The sequence below is a fragment of the Anser cygnoides genome, chromosome 2 (genome assembly GCF_040182565.1).
Source record: "Anser cygnoides isolate HZ-2024a breed goose chromosome 2, Taihu_goose_T2T_genome, whole genome shotgun sequence".
NCBI classification, from domain to species: Eukaryota; Metazoa; Chordata; class Aves; order Anseriformes; family Anatidae; genus Anser; species Anser cygnoides.
In genome coordinates this window covers 73,136,816-73,151,778 of record NC_089874.1, presented here as the reverse complement: position 1 = coordinate 73,151,778, position 14,963 = coordinate 73,136,816, and the positions used below count along the sequence as shown (strand labels likewise).

Genomic DNA, 14,963 nt, shown 5'->3' with positions numbered 1-14,963 from the left:
GTAAAAGAATACAACAGCACCTACCAGTGTCACCTTTATCATTCATAGACATGGTACAAGTGAAAAAAAAATCTCATCTCACTGGGTGCCACACATCAGATCTGGAGATGAACAAGCAGAGAAAAATCATACTTTTTATTGTATGCAGTCCTTTTCCCCAAAAAAGGTTCACTGGTAACTTGAGTACATTATCTAAACCTGAGATGTTTGGTTTTTGTTTTAAACTGTCTGCATTTCTCCATTCTGCCTTGTGTTTGATGAAACTCTTCTGCCTGTGCCTCCCAGGCTGACATAGGAGAAACGAGAATCCGTGAGAGGTCACAGTGTTATGACTGGGATTTTCTTGTGTCTCCTCACTCTACAACACCCTGGAAGGATATGAAACAACTTGGGCATATTTGAAGCTCTCTTTTCTCTTACTGTTTAACTGTGATGTCAGAACCTTTTCTGAGAGAACTGATGTAATAACTAACAGTTTAAGAAAACCAGGGCTTACTGATAATTATTAGAAATGTTCACTAGCCTTAGCACTACACAAGCTTTTGGGGAATTGTGGTGCATTCTGATGAGTGTATTTTATTAACAAAATGCTTCATATTTTAATGGGCTATTTCTATCAGGCAGTTGAGGTGCTGTTATGCTAGTTACTCAATTTTATGAAGTTAAACAATAAACATTAAAGTAAAAACCTCAGGAAAATTGCCAGAGTGCAAAATAGATCTATCCCTTGGCAGATTTAATTTACTCTCATTTTCAAAACGTTTTTCTTCTCATTTAGTAACATGCATTTTGCTATTTTGAGCAGAGGAAGACAGACTTTGTTTTGAGCCTCTAGGTCCAAAGGCACAGAAAGGAGTGATCTTTTTTCTCCAGGGGGTGACAAGCTTTCTTTTCAATTAATCCAAGTTTTTCCAATATGAGGGCTGTTGCTGATTCTACACTTGAAATCTTTGAGGCTGGGCCATAGTGAAGTTGAGCTGGGAAGCAAACCAGTAAGAAACCTGGAATGGTTAAGTTAGAACAGTTGTTCATCTTTTCTGTTTTCTGCATTTACCTACTTTTATAGACAGTACTGACACGTTTTTGTGATTATGAAGAATGAAGTTACTCATTTAGCTGTAGTCTCACTCTTCCACATGCATGAATCTCAGCAAGTCAGTGTTTTGTTTGTGCAGAGTTTGGGAAGTAAATACATAGCCCTCGGGGCAGATATAGCCCATTAATTCTTTTTGTTTTCACCTAGCCTTCAGGCACATAATTATTTTTCACGTGTTACTGTCGGAAAACCCTAAGCTATGGGATTAACGTGAGTCTATCAAAGCTGTAGAAAGGCATAGTTAGTTCTCAGGAAAGAACAAGACCTCCATTCTCCAAGGTGGAATATAAATCATGTGGGCAAGGAGGGAAGTCAGGCTCCACATTATGGTAAGCATAAAATTTCTAGGCAAGAAACTCTCCTGCTCTGTGCAACTGTTACTACTCAAGCTATGAGCCCCAGGCACAAAAGGCTTAGTTTCATGACACAGATGGCAGTTCATCTGCCCAGACAGCTGGGCTATTTCACCCTTGGACCTGTTCTACGAGAGATCTTCAAAAAGGGTTAAAGAGCAATAGGGTTTGGGCTTAGCTGTTTAGTATGTGCGCTTCTCCCAGTTGCTTCTTTGCCAAAGACTCAGTACCAGTGTGTTTTCTTTTGATGTCTTTGCTTTGCTTCCAAAGCACAGAGAGAGAAGGAGTGCTAGTAGTCGTGTTTTGACCCTTTAAAAAGTTATATTGCTATATATACTTTTTATTTGAAAATATTTTAAAAAATATTTAAAGAACCTTGGAGAAAGGGATGGTAACCATTCCTGTGGTCAGGAATATTCCCATTCCCCAGTCAAGCTGTTTCAGGGATGGACCAACGCAATGAACTGAGTACCTAACCAGCTGCCTGTTGCTGGTAGCTCTAGAGCCAGCTGAGGCCTGCAAGGCTGACGCCTGCGGCTGCCTGGGAGTGGCCGGGCCTTCCCTGCATACAGCAAAGTTGCATTCAGCAGTTTTGTTTCTGAGTGAATAAATGTGTCTGGGCCTGAGCTGCTGATGTGGGGCCAGCTCTGATGTCCTGCCATGTGTGGCAGAGTTAACTGCAGTTCCACTTTTTGTTGGGATCCCCAACTGTGGCCATACCATCTGACCCCTTCAGCTCTTGGACTGAGCAAATTGCTAAAAGCCACGTCTGTCTGCCTGGCCCAACACAGGCATTTCTGCAGCTCTCATTGATTGATCTAGTGGGTCACAATCTTGTTTCATGCACATAAGGCCTGTACTTGTCTCTGCCTTTTGGCTCTGACTTATTTTAGCTATTTAGTGGTGGTGATTTTTGCTCCCTGTGTGCGAGGAGAATCCTTCCAGCTCCAGGCCCTCAGTCTGGGACTTGCTGAGAGCTGTAAAGATGAGGAAGAGGATCCTGACTGAGTAGAAAGGGGAATCCCAGCATCAAAAACAGGTTTACTGTGTGGAAAGTGGCAGGGAAAATTCCCATGATCTACAGAAAGAGGGTCATCAGCAAGAAATACAAGACAGCATTTTAGAAGAGTTTGAAGCCATGGTGGGAGAGGCTGCATTAGAGTTAAATCCTTCAATACAGGATTTTTCATCGTCAGATAAAAGAAGGTGAAGTTTAATGAGTGCTGAGTAAAGCAATCTTAGCTGTATCCAAAGCCTAAGAAATAAAAGCAAATTAAAATAATAATTAAAAAAAAAGAATAAAACAACTAGGCCTAAAATAGAAGAGCCAGTGTTGCTTGTGAACACTTCCCAATTCTTTGGGCTTGTTCTTGGGTTGCTTTTTTCTTCCTTCCCTTGTTTTCCTTACTGCCCTGCATCAGGCAGTGCTTGATATCATCACCTTGTTGTCATATCTGCTTGGGGAAACAAATTTGTCACAGCAGTTTCCTGTCAATACCCTGTCTTCAGTTAGCAGCATGTGTCTAGCTTGAGCACTGTAGGATGGTGTCACTTTTGCTGATAAAAACCCACTCTTTTCATTATCTATTGAAGAATGAACTGCACGCTGGCATTACTCAGATTTGGAAATCAAGTGTGCTGTCAGAGATTGAATTTGTAGCAATCATTTGAAGTCACAGTTTCAGCATATGCATAGATTCTATAAGCCTAGATTTCTTGTGATTTCTATAAAAGAGAAAATTATCCACATTCAGAAAGATTTCTCTGTTATTCTGTGATTTTCAAGCTCAGGTTTTTATTTATTATTTACATGTAAATATATATATATATATAATCTATGTATTTTAGATTAATATCCTCAGTGTAATGTTATACCTGCACATAGAAGTGGTGCCACAGAGAGCTGACAGCCTCTTTACTTTTCTCTCACCTGTTGCTTCATTCTCATTAGAATTTTACATTGCTTGGTGTACTGATGGTGTCAGAGAGGGTAGTGGTGTGATGAGACTAGTTATATCAGAGTTGTTTGGTTGCTACCTGTACCAGACAGTTTTCAAAGAGGTATTCCCTAAGTGGGAATTTAAGATAGAACCGAATCATCAGTAGGTCAAATGGTAGTGCTGTTTAGGTGATGTATCCTAAGAGAAACAGGTACTTAGAGAAGTGTAAATTACAAGAACTAAGCAAATGATCATCTTAGTTGAATCAGTCAAGGAAAACTATCGCGTAACTATAGTATGAAAACAGTGAATGTAACCTTGGAAATAGTTTCACTAAGCATTGTATCAGAGGTTACATATGACACTGTATGGAAAGCAGAGATTCATTAAATCCCAGAGCAAATACTACATGCAAGAGGATGGAGGCCAAAGAAGAAAATATGCATTTGTCTACATATGTAGATCCACATAAATCTTTCTGGCCATGTTTGCCAAGTCTAAATTGGAATGAATGTGGTTGCTGCTTTTTTTTTTTTTTAATAATAATCACTGTCTGTGTTGAAACACTCAGCTTGTTTTTTTTGCCATGTGGGAAATTCTTCCTGAAACTAAATTATGACATTCAATTTAGCTGCAAGTTCAGGTTTTGTAATGCAAAAGATCAATAATAGTGTTTTCGTTTGTTTTAAAGAGATGTCTTTTTAGACCAACATAAAGGCTGAACAGAGAGTAGATAAACTGGGCCCATGATCTGAATCAACTGCCTCAAAGATCTGATGGACCATATTGAAATTGATTGTTGGTAATAGCTATGAAGGAGGCTGTGTGACACACAGTAGGTCATGGTAATGTGAGAATGTGAAGGAACTTCAGCCTGTGCTGAAGTGCTCTGAGGAAGAGGAAAGTTGAGGTGAAGAGAGCACAGAGTGAAGAGCTAGGAGCCAAGTTCAGGGTGAGATGGTCCAACCACAGCTGCAGAAAATTTCTGAATTCCCAAAGGGCCCCCCTGTTTTAGCATCTTCTGCAGCTGTTCCTACTGAACGGACTTCTTGGCTTTGTCCTCCCTTCCCTGCAGTCCAAGTAGTGATACCACATCTTTTCTGCAGAATTTACTGCTTTAGAGGTGGGTGGCCAATTTTATGCTCAATTACAGAGCAGAATGTACTCCCTCAGCCACTTCTGCATCTCTTCCCCTGTCCTGGCTTGGTATTTGTGAGCTATCTGATAACAATATTTGCCTCACCAGGGGACTGGCCCAGGCTTGATGATCCAGTGAATTTAGTATTAATGTGGAAGTGCTGCAGAGGTGGCACAACTGTCGGAAGATGGGCTGGAGTCTGTTTCTTTGTGCACTGTCAGCACTACCATCTTCTAGTGGCAGGATTGTTGGGAAAGATGTGTGAAAAGACAACACAAATGTTAGAGGCTCCAGGAGGAGTCTGGCATTTAGCAAAATGTCTTTCCTTGAAAACCGACAAGTTAATAAATGATGGAATCAAAACTGGAATCCTGCAGTGTCACTTCAGAGTTGGTGGTAGGAGCAGAGCAGCACTTTAACACTTTGCCTGAAGGGAGTGAAAAAAACCATTGTGAGTTAAAAGAAGAAACACTCATCTGGTAATTGCCTGACGCAATATTCTTGTCTACAATAAACTGTTACAATTTTCAGACTTCAGAAATGATCCTGATAAGTTCAGTTTCATGCTTGTGTGTGAAGTGGCCTGGTGTTCAAGACTGCTATGTACCAGAAGTTGTATGGGTCAAGTTGTGCTAAAAGTATATTCTGAAAACAAGGTAGCAAGGCAAATGTTAGGACTTACATACCTTTGATTAGCAGTACAGATGTACAAATAGAAGAAAGCAGTTCCCTCTGTTTCAAAGCCCACAGTGAGATTCTAGAGCTGCTTTTAAAGCAAAACACAAAATCAAATATTTTTTTTACTTTTAAAATGGAGAACATTTGATTTTGAAGCCTTGAAGATGTGACCAGAAAGGCCCAGGATGCCATTTGAAGGACTGAGGTAGTTCCAGGATTTAGTGTTAACCTGTCTATCAGTAGTATGATACTACTTACCTGTCTCACATTCTGAGGGTTAATTACTTAGATTGCACTGCACTTTGAATGTATCTCGTATCAGGTGATGTCTGTTGTCTGAATCAAAAGATTCAAAAAAGCACTAAGCACTGTTTTGAGTTTGTTTTCTTTTTAAGTCATCTGGCAGCACCTTTCCAACCTACTAGTGTGCTACAGGGTAAGTTTATTTTAGGACAAAGAGAAGAGCAAGCTGTTTTGAGATGTTTTCAGTTCACTTAAGGCATTTTTTACTTGCTATAACTTTAAGTAATAAATTGATTTTGAACATGTTAAAAATTCCTGCAGTTTGTGAATAAACATTTGAAATGCTGTTCTTCATGCCATAAGCTCCTCAAGAAATGTTTATTCTAACAGGAAAGCTTAAAATCTTTTTTTGCTTCATCTTTCATCAAACCAAAACCATCCTTTTCCCAACATTTTGAGGAGCAGTTGTGCCTCTCAGCTAATCATATGGGAACTGCTTTTGGCTTTGGGGGACAGAGAAAAATAAAAAGAAGTAAATAAACAAGGCTGCTAACTGTTATTGGAGACTATAGAAGAACAAAAGAGATGCCCTAGAGATTAGCTTGAACTAAAATCTGTCATGCTCTGAAAAAAACAACTGTGCAAATTCCAAAGTCTGCAGAAAGATAAAGGAGTAAGTGGACTGGCCTGACATGTAAAGACCAGTTAGTTCCTTTAGGAAAGCCTGGTTCACTGATTTGGACCAATCTCTGTCTGAAATGAAACCAAAATATAGCAGACAAGCAAAATGTCTTCTTAAACCCCTTTCGCAGTAACATGTGACTGAATATCAGCTCTAGACTCAGAGTCTGCCTTTGCTTCTTTATTAAGATGTTTGACCTAAGGTCAATGGATAAGTTCTTTTCAGCAGTCCATTGTGTGAGCAGTGGTCTGGTCTCCTAGGTCTTAGTGGAACAGTTTCTTTCCAGATCAGAGTGCTTCCAGCAAATAAGATATTTTGAGGTAAGCTCTCTCCCATGGGGCTAGTTGATCTAATCTGTTCTCTTTCCATCTCTTTCCTAGTCCCAGACTTTTATATTTGCTCACTTCGAGCTGTGATGAAGCTAGCTCTCTTTTGTAGTGAACTTTGCTGCAAGTGTGCGGTAAGTGGCCCAGCCTGTCCATATTCCACTGTATCATTAATACAACTTCTCAGTTTTGACTTTTTCATATTGAGAATATTAAAAGGGAATTTCATAACACATATTATATACCATGATTTCAGGCTACTGCTAAGCTGCTAGTATAGATTTTAATATGTTCAAAAATTGCATTGGCTGTTGCCTGCCCTACGATAATGTATAGTTGTTTGGATGTATGCATTAAGTGCATAAGCAATTGTAGCTCTCCACTGGCATTTCTCCAGTAACATTCTACTTTTTTCTCCATTTAAGACCATTCCAGTCAGTTTTCATGGCCGAAGACATGGTCTTTGTCAAATAGATGATACTGTTTTGTGCTAATGTCAGCAATCATATCTAAAGAGAGAAGAGATTGGGTGAAGTAAACTTAGGCTTAATAGTGGTATTTTATCCCTGTTGCATGTGCAAATACTTCAGTCCTCTGTCTCCACATTCTACCAACTATCCAGTAAATCACCTCTTCTATCTGAAGTAGGGATCTTTCAAGTGAAGGAAGGCTTTGGAGCTACTTCTTTCCATTTTCTCCCTCTGGGGCACAGGTAAAGCCCCAGTCTCATGCAACTACCCTTAATATGTCACAAAAGCAGATCACCTGGGACATGAGTAGAGATAAATCTAGGCAAAACAAATGACTCAGTGTTCTTGTGTTCTTGGAAGCCACCTTTACTGCTCTGTTGTGCAACACAAATTTTCCCTCCCTCCAGTGCAGCAGCTGAAAGAGGTGTTGCTATAACCCAATGCAATAAATTTTAGGAGGGAGAAAGAGGACAGCAAAGCAATAGGACCACATTGTTATTTCCTGTTTGCTTTTCTGAATGATGATACTCCAGGTATTTGTGTTCTTACTTGACTGTCCACGTGCTATGGTTTGTGTTGTACAGCCAGCAGACAAGCCAGTTTTACAAGGTGCACTAAGGATGTATTTGTCTATGCCACGCTTGTTCGCAAACCCTATTCCTTGTTCTTTTGTTGTTTTTCTTTCTGAGTGGCACTTCTGTCACATTTTTGAACTAATATGATAGTCACAGACATTTTCGTAACCTGAAGGCTTGTAGAGAATTTTAGTTCCTATAGAAAAACGTGCAAATCAGGACATGTAAATTTGGATGGGGAGTAGTCCCTCTAAGTTACTACTTGTTTAGGTGTTTCAGGGCCTGCCAGAAAGACTCCCCTTTTTCTCTTTGGATGGATCTTCCCCTTGACAGTTGTTCTAGCCAAACAGAAAATGCCATTGCTAAGACAAATCCCTTTCCCCTTTCCACTGAACTAATGTGACATGATATTCAGTCTAAATAAATGCCATTAGCAAAATAAATCTTTCAGGGAAAACTGAAACACCTTCATGAAAACAGAAAGTGGTGACTCCTCAGAGGCTGGGTGGAAGATCAGCAAAGCAGCTGTCGTCGTTTCAAACACACTTTTCAGTGGGAAACTCAAGTAGTGAGAGGGGAACACGTGAATGCCTGCAGTGAAGGAAGGCACAACCCATTGCGATGTCTGATGGGAGGAAGGTCTGCAGAATATCGGTTGCTGCTGGTATTATTTCACTTCTCCTCTAAGAACTGTTCCTTTCTATGTTTTTTGGGGACTGCCAAAATTTAATTTTAGATTTCCATGGGCTAGAGCAGGCCAGGAGACCTCTTCCTCTGTCCAGGTTAATTTGGCAGACTAAGCTGGAGAGTTTCAGATTCTGGTGTGTGGGTTGTTGCAGCAGAACCCAGGTTCTTCAGTCAGATTGCATGTGTGTTTGTTTATTGATAATGCTTTGAGGGAACATGGTAATGCTAAATGACAGGCAGATCTCTCTAAATTTTACACTGCAGTATGAATGAGGAAGTCCTGCACAATAATTGGCCAGAAGGAATAGCAAGGTCTCTGTGGCCCTGAATTACTATACTAATTGCTATTCTTTCCCCTCAACTCTGCTCCAGTACTTTGGGTGACATAACTTCTGCCAAGCCTCAGTTAACTCATCTGTGAAACAGGGATAATCAGATTTGCTTACCTTATGGAGATTAATTTATTAAGTTTATATCGCAAAGCAGTGTGAAGGCAAAAATTTTATGGAAATGTTGAGTAGTAGCCATGTTACATTAATTTTGTTCGTTGAGTCTCATCACACATAATGTCAATGCACTTCTGCAAATTATGGAAGCACAAACTAATCAAAATATAGGCTTTTCTAATTCTGTTTTTATTTTGCAATATTTTTGCTAGTTTTCCAAATCAATATGAGTTGGGTAAATAAATAAATGGCATATCTTTTGTTTTGTAGTGCAGGCCATTTTAAAGTCTGCTCTGGAAGATGGCTTGAGATCTTCACTTTTTTCTGCTTCCTATTCTCTGATCATCTCACAGTTTTAACCCCTCTGTCCCTTGCTCCCTCTCGCTCTTGTTGTTGTTGTTTTTTGTTTTGTTTTGTTTTGTTTTGTTCTGTTTTTTTTTTTTTTTCTTCCAGTGATTCAACTGCACTTAAAACTCTTTGGCCCAATATTTCTATTTGCTATGTCTACTTTTGATGAGTTTGATTTGAATTTCACTGTGCCTTACCATCCTGACTGGTGGATATAACCTAGGAACTGAGTATCCACATGTGTAGAACCTACAGGGAAAAAAAGAAGCCCTTGTAGTTCATCTTCTGGGGTACGGTGACAATTGCAGGACAGAAAGTTCTGCTCTGCTGTTCCTCATTGAGAACAAATGTGCTTTTGCAAAACCACAACTAGGGAAGAAGGCAATACTTGGCAAAGAAGCTTCCATTAAGAGCACTTGCTGGAAATGTCTGCACATTGTTCCTGAAAAATACACTACAGGACACTGCAATCTTCAATTTGTATTATTTAAAATAGACAGAGAAAGAACTTTTCCAGGGGACCCAGGTGTCTTGTTGGGGAAGCTGTTGAAGGATACAGAAGCTCGTCACAGCCAGAGCCACTCCAAAAGCAAAGCAATCCCCTAGATGATCCTTGAGTCCCAGAAGTGGGTTGTCCAAGAGAGGAAGGCATTAACAGCAACAACAGAAGGCATGAAGTCCAGTGCACAGAGAGTGCTATTCTTGGTCCCCAGTGTAGTGGCAGAATGTAATTAGGTGTTCCTGTAAGCAAACCATTTTCAAGCAGACCTATTTTGAGGTAAAAGAGAAAGTAGATGGAAAAATAAGTACAGCACCTGTATGTGAATGATACATTCTCCCGGAAAACTGTGACTGCAGAGAAGCAGCATGCGTAATGTAGGTGTTTTCATTCTATTTCTACAAAAATGCCATCTTTAAAGGAGTGGGCTGGGTTTTTGTGTATCTTTGGGGTTATCTGCATTTCAAGCGATATGCCAGGGACCAGGCAGTACAATATGTATTTGGCATCCTGAACTCTCAGCTCTGATATGTCCAGCATCTCCCAAGGCTGACATCCAGCAGTAATCCCAAGTGGATTGGCCTGGCCAGCAAGCACCCCTTCCAGAACAAGGGAAGTTGATCTGGCTCCTGTTGCTTATTACAGTCATTATTATGGATTATTTCAGAGGGTGTTGGTCAAAGTTTGACCCTTTCCCCTAAGGGCAGACTGTATTCTTCTTTTAGTAGTGCTGTCTCAGGCTTCCAGGAACAGAAACTTCCCAATGGCTCACAAAAATGTTCTCTTAATCCAGGGAGGTCCTGCAATATTGTCACTTAGTGTATTTTCTGTATAAAGGAGCAATTTCAAATCCATTTTTAAAAGGCTGCAGTGACTTTCTCTTGGGACTTGTGTAGTTAAGTTCTTAATAACTCATTTGTTGAGCTATTCATTCTCAGGGAGTTGAATGTTCTCCCTGTGCTCCTGTGGGAACACACCAGGCTCAGGCTCTGCATATCAACTGTATGTGGACAAAGACTTCATATCACACTATCATCAAGGATGAGATCGAGTGCACCCTTAGTAAGTTTGACATCATCACCAAGCTGTGTGGTGTGGTCGACAGGCTGGAGGGAAGGGATGCCATCCAGAGGGATCTGGACAGGCCTGAGAGGTGGGCCTGTGCAAACCTCATGAGGTTCAACAACGCCTAGTGCAAGGTCCTGCACTTGGTTCGTGGCAATCCCAAGCACAAATACAGGCTGGATGTAGAATGTATTGAGAGAAGCCCTGAAAAGGACCTGGGCGTGTTGGTGAATGAGAAGCTCAACATGAGCCAGCAATGTGCGCTTGCAGCCCAGAAAGCCAGCCGTATCCTGGGCTGCACCAAGAGAACTGTGGCCAGCAGAGTGAGGGAGGTGATTCTCCCCCTGTACTTGGCACTCGTTTTACCCCACCTGGAGCCCTGTGTTCAGCTCTGGGTCCCCCAGCAGAGGGACATGGACCTATTAGATAGAGTGAGTCCAGAGGAGGGCCACGAGGATGATCAAAGGGCTGGAGCACCTCTCCTATGAAGACAGGCTGAGAGAGTTGGGGTTGTTCAGCTTATAGAACAGAAGGCCCTGGGGAGACCTCATAGGAGGCCTACAGGAAAGCTGGGGAGGGACTCTTTGTCAGGGAGTGTAGTGATAGGACAAGGGTTAGTGTTAAACTAAAAGAGGGTACATTTAGATTAGATATAAGGAAGAAGTTCTGTACTATGAGGGTAGTGAGGCAGTTGAACAGGCTGCCCAGAGAAGCTGTGGATGCCCCATCCCTGGAGGTGTTCAGGGCCAGGCTGGATGGGGCTTTGGGCAGCCTGGTCTCGTGGGAGGTGTCCCTGCCCATGGCAGGGGGTTGGAACCAGGTGATCATTAAGATCCCTTCCAACCCAAACCATTCTGTGATTCTGTGAGTCTATGAAAGTTACCTGTAACAGTTACCTGTTACTGTACAAGTGTGTGTGCACAGTCTGTCCTGCAGGAACACACCTGAAGAACCTGTCTTTGACAGGAGCTCCTTGTTTCTGTTTCTTTTCCTCTCTGATCAGTCACTGGCAGTTCATGGAAGCACCAAGCATCATGATGCGACACATGAAGTGGATTATTCTCTAGATCAGGACTGGGCAGAGGCAAGGCAGGCATGTCAAACACAAAGTCAACAGGCGACTGTTGGAGGAGGCATTTAAAAAGAGTTGGGTATTCCCCTGCCTACATCACATGGAAAGATAAAGGGTACATACAAATTTCTACCACGTGCAGACATCAGTTTTATCTTTTGGGCCAGCATTTATTTTTTTATTAACTTTGAGAGAGGAATGTGATTTTTTTAAATGTCCATGCTTAGGAGCAGAAGTTTGACACACAGCATCACCTCAGCAGTCCACCAACCATTGGAACAGCTCTGGAGGTTGGGTTTTGCTGTGAGGGGCAAGAGATCATTGCAGTAATTGTGGTTTTCTTTCATTTGGATTGCAGACCCTCCTGACTGCCTCTGGCTGCTCTGTTGTACCTCAGGATGCCTTCTTTTGCAGAGGGTATCACTGTTGTCAGGCTGAGTAAAAAGGGTGTTTCCCACTGTAATGAAAAGTCGTGAGACAAACTTTCTAGGTAACAGGTGAGACCAAACTGTAAGACAGAGCAAATAGCACCATTAAAAACAGATAGATCTGCTGCACCCAGGTTTCAGTTGTGTGGCAGAAATTCTTCTTTTGAAGGGGCAGAATGGACAGAATGGAGCTGTGGCTGAAAGAAATCTCAGCCCACTTCATTGGCACCAAGCAGAGGTCAGCTCCCAGGGAGCAAAAATCTGCCCTGGTAGCGTCCAGAAGCAGAAATCTGTGAAGCTGTGCAGCTGTAAGCAACTAGTTCAAATAGAAACTAAGATGCAAAGAAATCTATAGTATTAGAAGCAGGAATGTAATTAAAAGAAGTTCATGGTTTGGGCTTCACAAAGACCAAGCTAGGGTAGGCTGATGCATCCTTGAGAAAAAGGAGAACAGGCAGACAGCTGCTGTTAAAAGTAATAAACAAAACGAACCACATACAAATTGAGTAGTCTGGTTTTCTACAATGTTTACAGGCGCTGCTTGTAATGGGGGTGTTTTTTTCAGAATATTGTTCTTTCAATTTTCAACATGGTCTTTTAATAGGTACTGAATGGCCTTTTAATAGGTACTGGCCAAATTGTAATTTCTTAGGTTGTACAGAGGAAAAGCCACTGTTGGCTCAGTTTCTTTCTTGAAAGTTTTTAACATTTTACTGAATGCTTTCATGCAAATGTATGGCGGAATACCTCCAACTGATAACTAGTTACACATACCTGTGAAGTTAAAATGTAGTGTGTCAGTGTAGTAGCTAGTGCAAATTAAATTCACAGATTGAACTGGCAACAAAGGGGAGGAAAGGGTCATTGACTATGTGAGAGGCTCAAGAAATCCAAAGTAATACATTTTTGAGACAGAATGTTCAGCATCATCGGTTAGGTAAAAGTGGTAAGATTTCATAAAATCCTTACAGTATTGTAAATGTATCTACAAGGCAGAATATTAATATTGCCAGCATTTATTACAGCTGAATAAAACATGGTGTTTTCAGATCATGGGGAGTCATGTAAAGCTTGTTCCCATTCACATGGATCCACATCTCCTGGGTCTTGTGCAACGAAGGAAACCAAAAAACCTTAGAGCAAATTTCTACTGAAACCTAAGTATCAGGGTTTTATTTATATATTGATGATCCCTAAATATTTTTTATTGATTTAAATTTAATTTATTTATAAGCCAAAGCTTTATTTAAATATTTGTTTATTTTTATGATTCCCACATGAACATAAAAATGATATTTTCTCAAAACGTTATTTGAATTTCTGAAAAAGTTGCCAAGACTTTTTTTTTCCACTGCAGAATTCCTCAAGATTTTGAGTTAGTAATAGCATCTAAGCTCAGTGATTTTTCTGTTTGATGTACTGATTTTGAACAGCTTCAGTGTAGGTAACTGGACTGTGTATTTTACTTGCGTAGAAGCAAATGATGTTGTCATGGAGTTATTACATTTTAAACACTGAGTGAAATTTTCCAAAGTTACTTGTCCTCATCTTGGATCAGTGAAGGTATTTGTGCTTCTGAAATCAGCCAGAGGCAGGCACTCACACATTTCTGTACATCTGGGCCTTGAAAGCAGGCCTGGTGTTCCTGAGCTCACAGAGGTCCTCCTGAAAGCTGTACCCATTTTCAGCATCTCCAGAACCTGGCCCTGTTATATATATTTTTCCAGCAAAACCTATCATGTTGCTTGTTGCATGTAATAAAGCCTGCATACCTTGTGGGACAAGCAAGATAGTGCTGGAAGGATCACAAAGGTTTTTGAGCATTGCACCTGGTTGTGTCCCCTAGTGTCTCCCTTGCAGTGTAAAAGTTTTGACAGGAGGATAATTTATTAAGCTAAAATGTATAACCGTGGAAGAAAAAGTGACTTGCTCAAAACAATTGTTGCTGTTAGCAAAAGTGTCTGAAGCTCTTTGATACAGCAAATACAGGGTATGAATGAACCTTTCGTTGTGACATGAAGTAGGTCAGTGTGTGTTGAGCAGGCTGTAACAACTACTGGCTTCTGCTTGAATTATGGAGAAAGCTCCCGCACAGATGTAGTGTATCTTTATAGAAGGCACATCTTCTGAAGAGAGGGAAGCCAAAGTTTAGTGCTTAGATAAGGACTCAGCATCAGATGTGACAAATCACAGTTCCATCTATTTTTATTTCAATAACATTAAAAAGCAATGGAGGGGAAAGAAATCTACTTCTGTGCTGTGAGAGTAGCTTTGACTGATGACTAAGTGCCAGCCTGGGGAATTACAGCAGCTCTGTGTGGCACACTTCAGTTTTCCTGAATTTCGAAGAAACTGCAGAGTTTGGCCTGCAGGTGCCAGCTTGGTTCATTTTTAAAATTTACCTGAAGAGGTGTCATGTATTGTCTTCAAAAGCACAGTCCCTCTTGCTTTTATACAAGAGGCTGAGCCACACTGGCTACTACAAATAGCAATAAAAATTTCCTGTGCAAAATTTCCTTGGGACCAATGGAAATCATAGCCGCTGCATTAATGAATGTTGCCTCTCCCTGTGGCTCTCTGTTGCTGGTCACGGGCTTGGAGGATGCTCAGTGAGCATCTGATGAGCTGGTTTTTTCCTTCAAGGCAACCCAACTGCAGCAGGCCATGCTGCCGAGGGCACTGGGCTGCAGGAGAGTCACCATTTCTGAACTCACCTCTGATATCAGCCCATTGCAAGGGTCTGGATTTCTTGGATGCCCATGTCTTCATACGTGCCATTTGTCTCAGGGGAGAGAGCTGTGAGAGCCAGAACCATCACAAGTCTGAGCAATTTCCTTACCCCAGATTGATGTTTCACATATGACGTCTGCTGACAGCAGGGAGAGTATGACAAGGGCCTTGAAGAATGAGTGAATAC

At 41.1% G+C, this 14,963-nt stretch overlaps 1 protein-coding gene across 4 annotated transcripts in view; it reads left to right on the top strand.

Moving 5' to 3' along the window:
• The window catches only part of FARS2 (phenylalanyl-tRNA synthetase 2, mitochondrial), a 249,018-nt gene that overhangs the window by 204,252 nt on the left and 29,803 nt on the right, over positions 1 to 14,963 (top strand). The gene's annotated exons all lie outside the window — the stretch shown is intronic.